Source organism: Hordeum vulgare, chromosome 2H (assembly GCF_904849725.1).
Source record: "Hordeum vulgare subsp. vulgare chromosome 2H, MorexV3_pseudomolecules_assembly, whole genome shotgun sequence".
In the NCBI taxonomy this organism is placed as follows: domain Eukaryota; kingdom Viridiplantae; phylum Streptophyta; class Magnoliopsida; order Poales; family Poaceae; genus Hordeum; species Hordeum vulgare.
Window position 1 is genome coordinate 40,450,663 of NC_058519.1, and position 14,295 is coordinate 40,464,957.

The window sequence follows — 14,295 nt, forward strand, 5'->3', positions numbered from 1 at the left end:
GTCGAGCAATTGATAGAACCGCGCAAAGTCATGATGATATCTAAGGCAATGATCATACATATAGGCATCACGTCCGAGACAATTAGACCGATACTTTCTGCATCTACTACTATTACTCCACACATCGACCGCTATCCAGCATGCATCTAGTGTATTGAGTTCATGACGAGCAGAGTAACGCTTTAAGCAAGATGACATGATGTAGAGGGATAATCTCAAACCAATGATGACAAACCCATCTTTTTACCCTTGATAGCAACAACACAATGCGTGCCTCGCTACCCCTTTGGTCACTGGGTGAGGTCACCGCACGGTATGAACCCAAAACCAAGCACTTCTCCCATTGCAAGACTCATAGATCTAGTTGGCCAGACAAAACCCACAACTCGAAGAGAATTACAAGGATATGAAATCATGCATAAGAGAGATCAGAAGAAACTCAAATAAGATTCATAGATAATCTGATCATAAATCCACAATTCATCGGATCTCGACAAACACACCACAAAAGAAGATTACATTGGATAGATCTCCATGAAGATCATGGAGAACTTTGTATTGAAGATCCAAGAGAGAGAAGAAGCATCTAGTTACTAGCTCTGGACCCGTAGGTTTATGGTGAACTACTCACGCATCATCGGAGAGGTCTTGGTGTTGATGAAGAAGCCCTCCGTGTCCGAATCCCCCCTCCGGCAGGGCACCAGAACGTGCCCCAGATGGGATGTTGCAGAGACAGAAGCTTGCGGCGATGGAAAAGTACTTTCGATGATCTCCTGATTTTTTCTGGAGTTTATGGGAATATATAGGCGAAAGACCTAGGGCAAAGGGCGTCCAGGGGGCCCACAAGCCTGGATGGTGCCGCCTCCCCCCTGGCCGTGGGGTGGGGGCTTGTGGGGCCCCTGAGGCTCCCCTGCCATTGCTCCCAAGCTTCCCGATCTTCTGCCGTTCCAAAAAAAATCTTTTCGGGGACTTTCTTCCGTTTGGACTCCGTTTCAAAATCTCCTCTGAAAGGGGTCAAAAACATGGAAAAAACAGGAACTGGCACTTGGCACTGAGTTAATAAGTTAGTCCCAAAAAATATATAAAAGGCATACAAAACATCCAAAGTTTGACAAGATAATAGCATGAAACCATAAAAAATTATAGATACGTTCGAGACGTATCACAAGCCTACGATGAGATTACTCATGAACGGTGAAGAGGATCATGGAATTGGCGATGAAGGATGGTTGATGATGACGACGGCGTCGATCTCCCCTCTCCGGAGCCCAGAACGGACTCCAGATCTGCCCTCCAGAGGAAGAACAGGTGGTGGCAGCGGCTGTGTGTCGTAAAACGCGACGAACTCTTCTCTCTTAATTTTTTTTTGGCGAGAGAGACTATATAGAGCTGGAGTTGGAGCCGGCGGATCCACAAGGGCCTCACAAGCGTGCCAGACACGGCCAGGGGGAGCCGCGCCTCCTGGGTTTGTGGGCTCCTCGTTCCGTCCCTCCAGGTAATTCTTGTGCCAGTATTTTTTATATATTCCACAAAAAATCCTCGCAAATTTCCAGGTCATTCCGAGAACTTTTATTTTTGCACAAAAACAATACCATGGCAATTATGCTGAAAACAACGTCAGTCCGGGTTAGTTCCATTCAAATCATGCAAATTAGAGTCCAAAACAAGGGCAAAAGAGTTTGGAAAAGTAGATACGATGGAGACGTATCAACTCCCCCAAGCTTAAAGCCTTGCTTGTCCTCAAGCAATTCAGTTGACAAACTGAAAGAGACAAAAGAAAAACTTTTACGAACTCTATTTCATCTTGTTGTTGTAATTATGGCTAACTCATATTCAGATTTTCAGCAAGATCATAAGCTAACCACATAAGCAATGACATTTAGGTCTCATGGTAAACTTATATCAATGGCAAAATCAACTAGCGAGCAATAATAATAAGTTTCAAACGTCAACACTTCAGTCAAAACAATCATGAAGCAATATGAACAGATGGTGTCTCGCTAGCTCTTTCTGAGACCGCAAAACATAAATGCAGAGCACCTTCAAAGACAAAGGGCTGACTGAACATTGTAATTCATGACAAAGAAGATCCAGTCACAGTCATACTCAATAAAAATTAATAGCAAAGCATAAAAATGACGGAGGTGCTCTCTAACTGGTGCCTTTATAAGGATAGGATGACTCAACAGAAACATAAATAGATAGGCCCTTTGCAGAGGGAAGCATTGGTTTGCAGAGGTGCCAGAGCTCAAGCTTTGAAGACAGAGATAAATAATTTTGGGTGGCATGCTTTCATTGTCAACGCGATGACCAAGAGTTTTCGCCATCTTCCATGCTACACAAATTATAGGCGGTTCCCAAACAAAAAATTAAAGTTTTGACTCCCCCACCACCGATCAATCACACCCACGACTAGCCGAATACTCAGGTGCCGTCCATACCAACAATAATCCAGGGGTAGTTTTGTTTGCAATTATATTTTCGATTTGAGCATGGAACTAGGCATTCCAATTACCGGCCCCTTTCTCATGAGTGATAGTGAATAAACACGTATCGAGGATAAAACGCCTAGCATGGAAGATACTGACCGCCCCTTGTCACCACATGAGCAGTTCGGGCATACAAAACATATTATTTCTTGAAGATTTAGAGAGTGGCACGTGCAAATTTACTTGGAACGGCAGGTAGATACCGCATATAGGTAGGTATGGTGGACGCATATGGAACAACTTTGGGTTTATGGAAGTGGATGCACAAGCAGTATTCCCGCTTAGTACAAGTGAAGGCTAGCAAAAGACTGGGAAGCGACCAACTAGAGAGCGACAATAGTCATCAATATGCATTCAAATTAACCAACATTGAGTGCAAGCATGTGTAGGACATAAATCACCATGAACATGAATATTATAGAGGCTATGTTGATTTTGTTTCAACTACATGCGTGAACATGTGCCAAGTCAAGCCACTTGAATCATTCAAAGGAGGATAACATCCTATCATACTACATCATAATCATCTTGAAATTCATGTTGGCATCCAAGACAAACCATTATAAGCTCCTAGCTAATTAAGCATGGCATCAGAAACTATGATCTCTAACTGTCATTGCAAACATGTTTCTCTCATAATAATGTTGAATTAGGAACGATGAGCTAGTCATATTTACAAAAACAAAATAGATCGAGTTCATACCATCTTTTCCATGCTCATTCACTTCATCATATATCGTCATTATTTCCTTTCACTTGCATGACCGAATGATGTGAATAATAATGAGAGTGTTCGTGCATTGGACTAAGCTGAAATCTGCAAGCAAACTCAGAGAAGAAGACAAAGTAATATGGCTCTTTGACAGATAAACAATAATGCATACGAGAGCCACTAAACATTGTAACCATGGTCTTCTACCTTGACCCAAAGAAAAAGAAAACTGTTTACACGGGAAAGTTCCCAACAACCAAAAGAAGAACGAGAAATCTTTTTGGGTTTTCTTTTTAAACACCACTAAGCAAGCTGGAAATTAACTTACAACTAATTTTTTTTGTTTTTCTCAGTCTAAACAAACACACGAGAAGAAAGCGAGAAAAAGAAATAAACTAGCATGGATGATACAGTGGCAAAGTGTGAACACCGCCTATCAAAGTGAAAGTGTGAGCATGAATATAAAGTCGGTGAGAAACACGTACTCCCCCAAGGTTAGGCTTTTGGCCTAAGTTGGTATAAACCCATGGGGGGAAATAACCGTCTCTGGGGTACTCCGGAGTGTACTGAGGGTGCCACTGTTGGGTGAGCTCCTCTGGCTCCCACTGATAAACTGGCGTCTGGTACTCGGCTGGTAGCTTGGGCACGGGCGCCTGTGGTGGCGCTATGCCCCAATATGCGTAGATGTCCGAGGGCATAATAATGTACCTGCCTAGTTGAAGATTGAACAAAGAAGGAGCAGGCAAAGTAATAGTCTCACGAGTACCCTGACTAAATACCAAGTTATAAATCATCCTCTTATTAATATCTTTATTAAGAAAATCATGGCGAACCATGCTATCATAATCTAGATATCTTTCAGGAAGAAGCATCTCTTCTTCCTCGTACAGTCTAATAGGTATCTCAAAATGTTTAGCAAGAGAGGTAGCATAGATACCTCCATAAACAACGCCTTTAGTATGGTTCGTGTTCAACCGGTTGAGCCACTATAGCGCCCAAGCTATAAGTTTTATCATTATAAAGAGCTTCGCGCAAAACCACAAGATCTGGGGAGCTAAGAGCCCCAGCTTTCCCACGGCCAATCAAACATTTTCCCACAAATAATGAGAGATATCGAAGCACGGGAAAATGTACAATAGCAACTCTAGCGCAAGACACTCCTCTCTCCTCTCCTACAACAATAGTATCAATGAAAGCCTCCAAGTCCCATGGACGAGGTTCATGAATATCCCCAACATAAGGTAATTTGCAAACATTGCAAAAATCCTGAAGTGACATGCGCTGGGGGATATCATATAACTTGAACTCAACCATAGGAGGACTCTTCCTTGGATAGAAATTAAAGCTTTGCACGAAAATATTAGTGAGGAGGAGGTATTGTGGACACTTATCTTCAACAAATGCGGTAAGGCCTGCGTTCTCCACCAAGTAATAAAAATCCTCATAAAGACCGCCGGCATGTAAGAACACATCGCTTGGCCACTCGCACGCTCGGACTTCTGCAACTGGGGGACCGGATACTTGGGTTTCTTCTTCTCATTTTCATCTTCCTTGGGGTCACGGCTTGAAGAGCCTCTTAGGAAGCTCCTCATCTTTTCCTTTTTCTATCTCTGAAAATTTCTGAAATTTTTAGTGAGTCAAAGGAAAAGTGAACAAGGCTCAACGAAACTCATAGCAACTACTCCTACAAGTGCCTAGAGGCCATATCATGCATCAAAACTACTTGGGAACAACTAAAATTAACAGGCAAAGCTCAAGAACAGGGTCACCAAGGCAGCAATAATACACAAAAATAAAACACTAGAGCAAAAACTAATTGGACCAATGGAGGAGTCACATACCAAGGAACAATTCCCCTAAAATAGTTTGGTGAATGGGGCTTTGCATAAGGAGATCGAAAAACGCAGCAAGAAGAGCAAGAACACGGGTTTGAGCTGTGGAATGATTTTTTTGGAGGTAGAAGAAGGAGATGGGAGCTGGAATAAGTGGAGGGGGACACGTGGGGCCCACAAGCCTGGCAGGTGCGGCCAGGGGGACGTGCCTCCTGGGCTTGTGGCCCACTGGTGCATCCCCCTGACTAGCTCTCTATCTCAGAATTTTTCAAAAATTCTAGAAAAAATCATACTTGATTTTCACGGCATTTGAAGAACTTTTATTTTCGGGACACTTTGCTAAGGGACGCAAAAGGCAGAAAACAGGAAAAACTAAAGCTAAATTTATCATTTTTCTTCTAAACAACAAAAAATAAAAGCTCAGAACAAAAGGTTGTGACTCCTAGATTCATCCATGTCATGGTCATCAAAAGAAATCCGTCAATGAGGTTGATCAAGTCTCCTTGACAAACTTTTTTCGAATCACATAAAACCAGAGAATTTTCTAATAATCACTAGGTTACCTCAATGGGGATGTGCATATCCCCAACAAGTAAATCATACTTCATCTTGACAGTTGGTATAGGGCATTCAAAGCTCCCAATAAGAATTGATGAAGTTTTTTCAATAGCATTGATGCAATGTACCCGATATTGTTTCTTCGGAAAATGCACCGTATGCTCATTACCATTGACATGGAAAGTGACATTGCCTTTGTTGCAATCAATAACAGCCCCTGCAGTGTTTAAAAAGGGTCTTCCAAGGATGACCACCATGGCATCATCCTCGGAAATATCTAGAATAACAAAGTCCATTAAGATAGTAACGTTAGCAACCACAACAGGCACATCCTCGCAAATGCCGATAGGAAAAGTGGTTGATTTGTCGGCCATTTGCAAATACATTTCAATGGGTGTCAACTTATCCAATTCAAGTCTATGGTAAAGAGAGAGAGAGAGGCATAACACTAACACCTGCTCCAAGATCTCATAAAGCAGTTCTAACGTAGTTTCCTTTAATGGAGCAAGGTATAGTGGGCACTCCGAGATCACCTAGTTTCTTACGTGTTCCACCCTTGAAGGTGTAATTACCGAGCATGGTGGAAATCTCAACCTCAGGTATCCTCCTTTTATTAGTCACAATATCTTTCATGTACTTAGCATAAGGAGACATTTTGATCATATCTGTCAAACGCATTTGCAGAAAGACAAGTCTAATCATTTCAACAAAGCGCTCAAAATCCTCATCATCTTTTTTCTTGGATGGTTTGGGAGGAAAGGGCATGGGTTTCTGAACCCATAATTCTCTTTCTTCACCATGCTTCCTAGCAATGAAGTCGTTCTTATCATATCTCCTATTCTTAGGTTGTGGGTTATCAAGATCGACATGTTCAATATCCACATCCTTATCATTACTAGGTTGAGCATCATCATGAACACGACTATTGATATTATCACTAGGCTCATGATCATCACCAGATTGTGTTTCGGCATCAGAAACAGAGATATCATTTGGATTCTCAGGTGTAACGGCAGCAGGTTTGCTAGCATGCAAGTTCCTATCAAATTTTTTTTCTTCCTATTACTAGGATGACTAGGTGCCTCAGTGCTAATTCCTTGAGAATCTTGTTCAATTCTCTTAGGATGACCCTCAGGATACAAAGGTTCCTAGGTCATTCTACCACCTCTAGTGATAACTCTAACAGACTTTTCATTCAACTCATTGAGCAAGTCATTTTGAGCCTTAAGTACTTGTTCTACTTCAGTAGTGACCATAGAGGCATGTTCACTCAAAACCTTAAGATCATTGACATTTCTATCCACACAAGCACTTATATGATCAATCATACGAGCATTTTTCCTCAATTGTCTGCTAACATAATCATTGAAACTTTGTTGTTTGGCAACAAAGTTATCAAATTCATCTAAGCATAAGCTAGCAGGCTTATCAAAAGGAATATCACTCTCATTGAATCTACGAAGAGAATTTACCTCTACTACCGGTGTCGGGTTATCAAGACCATGTATTTATTCGATAGGTGGTAGATTCTTAACATCTTCAGATTTAATACCTTTCTGTTGCATAGATTTCTTGGCTTCTTGCATATCTTCAGGACTGAGGAATAGAATGCCTCTTTTCTTCGGAGTTGGCTTCGGAGGTTCGGGAATAGTCCAAGCATTATCATCGCTCAAGATATTATTCAATAGAATCTCAGCTTGTTCCACAGTTCGTTCCCTGAAAACACAACCAGCACAACTATCTAGGTGGTCCCTAGAAGCACCGGTTAGTCCATTATAAAAGATATCAAGTATTTCATTTTTCTCAAGAGGGTGATCAGGCAAGGCATTAAGTAGCTAGTCAAGCCTCCCCCAAGCTTGTGGGAGACTCTCTTCTTCAACTTGCACAAAGTTATATATGTCCTGCAAGGCAGCTTGTTTCTTATGGGCAGGAAAATATATCTCAAAGAAGTAGTAGATCATATCCTGGGGACTACACACACAACCAGGAGCAAGAGAAGTAAACCAAGTCTTAGCATCACCCTTTAGCGAGAAAGGAAACAACTTAGGCCTCGTTCGGCTCTGGTGTATTCGCAGGCTTCAACGGGTATTTTACCGGTCGGTGTAGGAATCCCGAAAATTCTCAGCAGGCCCATTCGGTACCACGGTATTGGACCGGCCCATCCCGAAAATTACACCCCAAACCCTCCAGTATTCGTGTGAGAGGAGACGCGACCTAACCCTCATGAAATTTCTCCCCCGGCTATGACGGCGCCGCCTCCTCCGCCCTCCTCCCTCCCGTAGTTCGCCGTCGGGATCCAAGCCGAGCCAGATGCTGCCTCAGATCCCGAGGCCTCTTGGCTCTTGACATCGTCGTTGCCGCTGCCGCTGCCGTCCGCGCCGAGGCCTCTTGGTTCTTGGCCTCCGTTGCCGCTGTCGTCCGCGCTCCGACGGCAGATCCTTCCGAAAACGTGTCATTTTCGCCGGTATGGACTGGTTTCACCTCACCCCTCCCCTCCCCTCGGTGCTCCTATGATTCTTTGACAGCCGGCAGATGCTCTGGTTTCATTTAAATCAGGTTCTTGCATTTAAATCAGGTTTTGCCTTCGGTTAGTAGTAGAAGTTTTGGGTACAGGGATGCAGCGGGTTGTGGGTACAGGGATGCAGCAGGTTGGGGTGCAGATTCAGAGGTCTGTATGTAAAGGGGCAAAGCAGAATGGTAAGATTCTAGTTAAGATTCAGAGGGTTGAAGTGGAAGGTGGTTCTGTAAAAGAAAACTGATTAATTGATTCTAGTTAGAACCTGTCTGATTAATGAACTGATGTTACACACTATGTGTAAAAGAAAACTGAAACTAAGCTCTACTACTACACAGTTTCTGAATTTAATCAGCTAGCTAGCTGGCTAGTGTCTTCCGTGTCTGTTGTGGGAAGCTTCTCGTGCTGCCCTCCCCATAATCTCACCCTCTCCAGCGCCCTCGATGCCTGAAACCAAATCAGGACACGCATTTTTAAGATTCTAGTTCATTAACCAGCTTCTAGTTAAAGTGGAAGGTGGTTCTGTACCTCTTGCTCTGTAGATATCGTGAAGTGCTAATGCTGTTATAATTATATGGATCGTGTTGCTAGTTGGAATTTGTTCTGTGAATTTGTTCTTTTAATCGGAGAAGATGCTATATATTTACATGTCGACACATGCTTTCTCAATTATGTTGCTGTTTTGTTTTTTTATACCTTAGACCAACAGTTTTGTTTCTTTATAGGTACCCGAGCCTTGGTTTATAGTGGGAGTGGACGAGCCACCACCTTTGTGGGATCCCGTTAAGACGCCAAAGTTTGGTATGCCTTGTATTTACTAGGGCTTGTTAGCTCTCTACTTCTTGTTAGCTTTCTAATTCTTGTCATTGTTTCTTGATTGCTTCGGTATTAGTTTTTAAATGAAGTCACGGGGTCTAGAACATATTAGGAAGAGAAGAGAGGAAGATGATGATGAGATGGTCCTTTTCGTCCTTCCATTATTGCACTCGTACTTAATGGACAGTAGAGGACGGGGTGAAAAAAAACAAAGGCATAGCTCGATCCTTTACGGCAAGCAGCGTGTTGACGAACTTCTTGAAGGACATGTGAAGAATTGCTTGGTAGCTTTTAGGATGGAACCATACATCTTTAAGTCTTTAGCATCATATCTTAGAAGGAAAGAATTGATAAAAGACACAAGACTCAAGGTGGAGGAGAAGTTAGCATTCTTCCTGTACATGTTGTCACATAATTCATCATATGAAGATATGCAACTGGAATTCAGGCATAGTGGATCCACCTTTCATGAGTACATCAACGAGTTCTTTGATATCATCCCTGCCCTATGTACTCGCTTTGTGGAGCCTCCACGCATTGACGAACCACATCCAGTAATTGCTACCGATGAACGATTCTATCCATACTTCAAGGTTCTTGTCTTGACACTTAAAAAATTCCTTACCTTTCTCCATTAAAATCTCAAAAGTTAATTAGCAAATCTGTTTTTTTTACAGAATTGTATAGGTGCTACCGATGGATCCCATGTTCCTATTACCATTGCGCCTGAGAGTGCTGCACCATTTCGGAATAGAAAGCGCACCCTGAGCCAAAACGTAATGATTGCATGTGATTTTGACTTGAAGATCACATTTATATCATGTGGATGGGAGGGGTCTGCAACAGATGCTAGGGTTCTTCGATCTGCAATGAACTCTGGATTTAAAGTACCCGATGGAAATTTTTACCTCGTCGATGGTGGTTACGCAAACACCACATCCTTCCTTGCACCGTATCGGGGTGTGAGATATCACTTGAATGAATTTGGGCATGGCCACCATCGTCCACAAAACCATAGAGAATTATACAATCTTCGACATGCTTTGTTGCGAAATCATGTAGAAAGGACCCTAGGAGTTCTGAAGAAGCGATTCCCGATTCTCAATGTCGGGACATTACATTCAATTAGGAACCAAGCGAGGATTCAGCAGCTACCGCAATATTTCATAACATCATCAAATTGCATGCTGGTGATGAGGAATGGCTTGAAAACCAACCAGATAACATACCTCTGGCTGATTTTGTCAATTTACCCAATGATAATGATAACTACCAATGGAGTAACACCCAAGGCAATGCTTTGCGAGATGAAATTGCAATGCAAATGTGGAATGATTTCCCACATAACTAACTCTTTGTAAGTTTGTGGATGTAATTGTCTTTTTCTAATTCAAATGATTAAGTGTCTTTAGTTTGTGTGTTAATTTGTTTTATCTCAACAGATATGTACGCAAAAGGATCTCCCAAATTCAACTTGGCGCAGGCTGCTGCGTTATTAAGAAAGAAAGGACTTCTTGGTGTTAAAATGGATTCACCAAAGGTTAACAAAAAGAGTTCTCCAAATGGTATTCTTTTTTTGTCACTACAAGACCAATAGTATTTTAATTGAAGACACTTAGCCAATAGACCTTGTGCTTTAATTGGCTTGTGTAGTTGTGAAACAAAGAGCACAATGGAGTTTGGGACTTGAAAAAGGTCTGGTGGAGATACTTATGGAGCACGATACTCCTTACCACCGAGGGCAAAATGGATGGAGCAAGGAAACTTGGAACTTGATGGTGACAAAATTCCATGCAAAACACAAACATGTGAAGTTCACGAAGTCTCAAATTCAAGATAAGGAGAAGGAGCTCAAAAGAGAATATAGGATGTTAAAAGAAGCTCGGAAGCAAAGCGGTGTTGGCTGGGATGACAAAAGATGTATGATCGAAGCTGACACCGACCTTTGGGACAATCTGACGATTGTAAGTTCTTTAATTCCACCCTTCGATATGGTTACAAATTTATACCATGCTAATACTCATCTATTACTCTGGTTCTTTGTAGTCATATCCAAGTATCGGGAAATTCAAGAAGAAATCTTTTCCTCTCTTTGACTCGCTAGGAGAACTCTATGATGGTAAGTTTGGTTACTCTTAACTTTGGGACAATCTTCGACATGCTTTGTTTGGTTACTTACATGCATTTTGCAGGGCATACAGCTGAGGGTACCTACAGTTTCACATCAATTGCACAACCATCACAAATTGACGAAGACTTTGAAGATGAAATAGAGGTTGAGGAAGTAAAAGAAAGTGATGACTTGGAGATGATGAATCAAGTGCAACATGATGAAGATGACTTGCGAATTCTGGATCAAATGGATGTTGCACATAGGAAGGAGGATGTCAATCCAAGTGAAGAAGTGGGTCGTACAATGGCTGGTTCAGGAAAGATGCCCCAAAAGAAACCCAAGAAGGAGAAGCGCAAGAACAGTGGTGATGTGATTGCTGGACCATTAGAGAAGTATATAGAGTTGAAGAAAAGGCAAGTAGATGATGAAGCTACATATTTGGCCAATGAAAAGGCAGATGCAACAAAATTACATGAATTCTCTATCACCAAATGCATGGATGTGTTGAAAAAAATGAAGGATGTGACCCGCATCGAGAAGATCAAAGCATTCAACGTCTTCAAGGATGCTGCAAACCGTGAGATTTTCATCAATGCCGCTGATGATGATAAAGATACTGCTGTTATGTGGCTTCAGAGCCAAATGTCCCCATGAGGTATGTTCAAGACAGGTAGCAGACATAACTTCTTTGTTATATAATTATGTGATAGTTGATGGTAATATTACATCTCTTCCTTGTTATAATTCTGTGATAGTTGATGGTATATTACATCTCTTCCTTGTTATAATTCTGTGATAGTTGATAAAACTTGCAGACATAACTTCCTTGTTATATAATTCTGTCATATATAATTTTTGAGAATAATGTAGCTGGTATGGAAAATTGTTGTGTTGAAGTCATGCAATGATTTGACTGATTCATTAGTTACAGGCCAACAGACAGTATACTAGACATACAATTTTCAGGGTGGCTGATGCTTTGCCTCGATGAAAGTACGCCTAGCATAGTCTTCCACATTCCAGGGGGTTTCGCCCCACCACTTGATTGCATGAAGGCCTATATGTGTAATTAGAAAATACATAATTATATTTATATCTAAATAATAGCACAGAGAATAAAGTTGCATCCAGAATAAGTTTTGGTTTCTTTTCCAACTGTTTCAACCATGCCACTTGCAATTTCTGTTGAATCACAAGCTAGTAAATCTTTTTTACTTTTACTTATCTAAAAGCAACACTTATCTAAAGGCTTTGACAATGTATCGGAAAGTACTACTGTATAATAAAAATATAAGTACAGTTTGTAACTTGCAAACGATGTATCGGAAAGTACTACTGTATAATAAAAATATAAGTAAAGTTTGGTAACTTGCAAACGATGATGCTTTTATTGCTGCAACTATAAGTTACAGTTTGTAAAAATTTGTACCTGACCGTATCATTTAATAAAAATATGTAATATACCTCATGTAAAATCTGTACCTGACCACCTCGACGTGGTCAAATCTACAGGAGCAGTGGTGGTAGTACAAAAATTAGGTTCATTGTGAAAAACAACAGTAGTGGTGGTAGTACAGGAGCAGTGGTGGTGGTACAAAAATTAGTACAAAAACAGTTGATGCTTTTACTTTCTGATTATGGGTGATCTACTTGACAGTTACACTGACTGTTGTTTGTTTTGTTTTGTTCCGCAGCCTGCAGCTATGAGATCGTTGCACTGGCAACAAGCACCCAATGAAGAAAAGCGCAGTCGTTGTTAGCCCCTTAGATCTGCCAGAAAGTGGTTCATCTCATAAACTGGCATTTTACCAGCACTCGTTTTGAGCCTTCTGCTGATCTTATGTCATGTAAAATAAAGCAAACTAGGTTGACCTTATTTGGGAGTCGCTTTCTATTTTCAATGCCTACTTGTTGCACAAATGGAATGTTTCATTTCTCCGAGGAGTTAGTTTGCTATTGATGATGACATGATTTTCAATAAATTGTCGACCTCGGATCTTTGATGATGCCCCTTGATGTCTGCTATTTTATGTCATTTGGTGTCTGTTCCAAACCATATCAGCAGTTATTTTATGCCCCTTGATGTCTGCTAAGTTATGTCATTTGGTGTCTGCTATTTTATTTTTTTGATGATGCACCTTCTGGTTAGATATATTAGTTTTAAACCTTATCAGCAGTTATCTGAAAACTCTAGTACCAAACAAGGTCTGGGGTGGGGATTATTGGGGAATTGAGGGGATTTGGTGGAGGGGAGGGGATCACCAAATCCCCTCCAATCCCCAAGCGTATTTGGTGTGAGAAAACACCAGAGCCGAACAGGGCCTTAAGGATATAGTAGTGGCAGATCTTTTCCTCACTCGTGAATAGGGTGGCTATATCGTGCAGCTTAGTAAGATGTGCTACAACCGTTTCAGACTCATAACCATGAAAAGGATCAGATTCAACCAAAGTGATTAAGTCAGGATCGACAGAGAATTCATAATCCTATCGGTCACAAAGATGCGTGAAGTAGCAAACTTAGGATCGTATTTCATTCTAGCATTCAGAGATTTTTCCTTCCACTTGCGCAATAAATTCTCAAGATCATAGCTATCCTTACAAGCAAGAAAGTCCTCAGCTACCTCTCCCTCCATAACATAACCCTCAGGTATATCAGGTAATTCATATCTAGGGGAGCTAGTTCTAATAGGTGAAACAGGAGGTTCTACTTCAATAATTTCAACAGTTTCAGAAGTATCATCACATTCAGCAGCAACTCTAGCAATTTGTGCATCAAGGAATGCACCTAGTGGCAAAGCAGTATCAAGCAAAGCATCATCATAAGCATCATGGATAGCAGAAGTAGCCTCATCAAACACAGGCAACACATCAGAATTTCTAGTAGGTGGTGATGTCGCAAACTTACTCATAACTAAACGTGAATCAAGTGCAGAGATAGATGGCAGTTCCTTACCTATCCTCGCTGTTGAGGGCAAGACTTTAGTTTTTGGATCTCTCGGATTCCTCATAGTGATCAACAGACCTAAATCCCAAGTGACTCGGAGAATAGAGTTAGGCCTCCCCGGCAACGGCGCTAGAAAATAGTATTGATAACCCACAAGTATAGGGGATCGCAACAGTTTTCGAGGGTAGAGTATTCAACCCAAATTTGTTGATTCGACACAAGGGGAAGCCAAAGAATATTCTCGAGTATTAGTAGTTGAGTTGTCAATTCAACCACACCTGAAAGACTTAGTATCTGCAGCAAAGTTTCAGTAGCA

General features: G+C 41.4%; 2 long non-coding RNA genes across 2 annotated transcripts; both read left to right on the forward strand.

The window, feature by feature from the left end:
* The first annotated feature begins 10,371 nt into the window (after positions 1-10,371).
* LOC123429452 lies at positions 10,372-10,715 on the forward strand. The gene is made up of 2 exons (XR_006622674.1): positions 10,372-10,462; positions 10,576-10,715. It is a non-coding gene; the product is annotated as an uncharacterized LOC123429452 (long non-coding RNA).
* A 654-nt stretch (positions 10,716-11,369) lies between these two features.
* On the forward strand, positions 11,370-12,955 carry LOC123429453. The gene is made up of 2 exons (XR_006622675.1): positions 11,370-11,690; positions 12,730-12,955. It is a non-coding gene; the product is annotated as an uncharacterized LOC123429453 (long non-coding RNA).
* The last annotated feature ends 1,340 nt before the right edge of the window (positions 12,956-14,295 follow it).